Source organism: Rutidosis leptorrhynchoides, chromosome 7, assembly GCF_046630445.1.
Source record: "Rutidosis leptorrhynchoides isolate AG116_Rl617_1_P2 chromosome 7, CSIRO_AGI_Rlap_v1, whole genome shotgun sequence".
In the NCBI taxonomy this organism is placed as follows: domain Eukaryota; kingdom Viridiplantae; phylum Streptophyta; class Magnoliopsida; order Asterales; family Asteraceae; genus Rutidosis; species Rutidosis leptorrhynchoides.
Genome location: NC_092339.1, coordinates 84,943,487 through 84,944,565, shown reverse-complemented (window position 1 = coordinate 84,944,565; position 1,079 = coordinate 84,943,487). Strand labels below are relative to the sequence as shown.

Here is a 1,079-nt window from a genome sequence, read left to right as displayed (position 1 = left end):
CTAGTGATTTAGATTCAACAAATTAAGTCATGGAAAATCAGGAACCTCTAAGTATGGAAGACCGAATGAGAGCTACACGCACTGGCCAAGGTCATGCAATTACTCAACCAGACATTAATGCGCCAGATTATGAAATCAAAGGACAAATCCTACACATGGTAACTAATCAATGCCAATTTAGTGGTACGCCGAAGGAAGATCCAAACGAACATCTTCGAACCTTTAATAGGATATGTACTCTATTCAAAATCAGAGAAGTTGAGGATGAACAGATCTATCTCATGTTATTTCCCTGGACTTTAAAGGGAGAAGCCAAAGATTGGTTAGAATCGTTACCTGAAGGGGCGATTGATACATGGGATGTTTTAGTTGAGAAATTTCTTAAAAGATTCTTTCCGGCAGCTAAAGCAGTAAGACTTCAAGGAGAAATTGTTACATTCACACAGAAGCCAAATGAAACTCTATATGAGGCGTGGACAAGATTCGAAAAGTTGTTGAGAGGATGTCCTCAACATGATTTAGACACTTATCAAATAGTACAAATATTCTACCAAGGATGCGACATTACTACACGAAAAGACATCGACATAGCAGCTGGTGGTTCCATTATGAAAAAAACCGCAACTGAAGCTTACAAAATTATTGATAACACAGCCTCTCACTCACATGAGTGGCATCAAGAAAAAGATATCGTTAGATCATCTAAAGCGGCTAGAGCCGATTCTAGCCATGACTTTGATTCCATTTCCGCAAAGCTAGATGCTTTCGAAAGACAAATAGAAAAGATGACTAAAGATATTCACGCAATACAAATTAGTTACGAACAGTATGGAGGACCACATTTGACAAAAGATTGTCTCAGTATTGAATAAACAATGGAACAAAGAGAGAATGTTTCATACATGAACCAAAGGCTTGGAAATAATTATCAAAATAATTATCAACCGCCAAGACCAAACTACAATCAAAATCAGAATTATAATCGAAATGTTCCATACAATAACCAACAAGGTCCTAGCAATCAACAAGTATCTAATAATACTTACAACCAGCAAAGACCTATTTTTCCAAATAAATCA

General features: G+C 36.6%; 1 non-coding gene across 1 annotated transcript; it reads right to left on the bottom strand.

Moving 5' to 3' along the window:
* Positions 1–413: 413 nt before the first annotated feature.
* Positions 414–520, bottom strand: LOC139860649 (small nucleolar RNA R71). Its single transcript, XR_011763279.1, has one exon. It is a non-coding gene; the product is annotated as a small nucleolar RNA R71 (small nucleolar RNA).
* Between the last annotated feature and the right edge of the window lie 559 nt (positions 521–1,079).